Source organism: Pteropus alecto, unplaced genomic scaffold (genome assembly GCF_000325575.1).
Source record: "Pteropus alecto unplaced genomic scaffold, ASM32557v1 scaffold146, whole genome shotgun sequence".
NCBI lineage: Eukaryota > Metazoa > Chordata > Mammalia > Chiroptera > Pteropodidae > Pteropus > Pteropus alecto.
The window spans coordinates 13,208,724-13,209,390 of NW_006442107.1; positions in this window are offsets into that span (position 1 = coordinate 13,208,724).

The window sequence follows — 667 nt, forward strand, 5'->3', positions numbered from 1 at the left end:
AGCAGGAAGGCCTGCCGTAGCCGCCCTCGCCTCGCTTCGCTCCGGGAGCTGCGCGCTCGCCCGCTCTCCGCAAGCCCTCGACACCTTCCGCTTCACTCGCCTTCCATGCTTGCTCCAGAGACTTTCCGGGCAAGGGAGACCTGGGAACTTTCATCTTAAAACAACTAACAACACACACACACACAAAAACCTTAAACAAGAGAGAGAAAAATAAACAATCTTTGAAGAATTTCTGAAACTGTTTACAAGGAATTTTGAAAAACAGGGATGTTTAAATGATGCCGGCTCTGTTTTTCTGTAAATAAATTTGCATATTTTGTAGGACTTTTAATTGTAATGATAGAGAAAAAAAACAAGGAAAACTATTTAATGAAAGCACGATATTTATCTTTGGTAAATGACTTTAGAGCAGTTAAAGACATTGCTTAAAAAACTCAGAATCAGAAAAAACACTGAATTATTTAAGAACACATATATTTTAAAGTATAACATATTTATTATAATTTATTTGCACCGTTGGGAAGACTTGCTTTGGCATTCTGCCTCGACGCCCTTCTCATTGATGTCCAGATCATCTGGAGGCCAGGGGTCTCTCAGACCTACCTTTTTTTTTTTTTCTTTTTCATTTTTTTGTTTTAGAAGAACAACTCTCTGGTTCCTCTCAGGC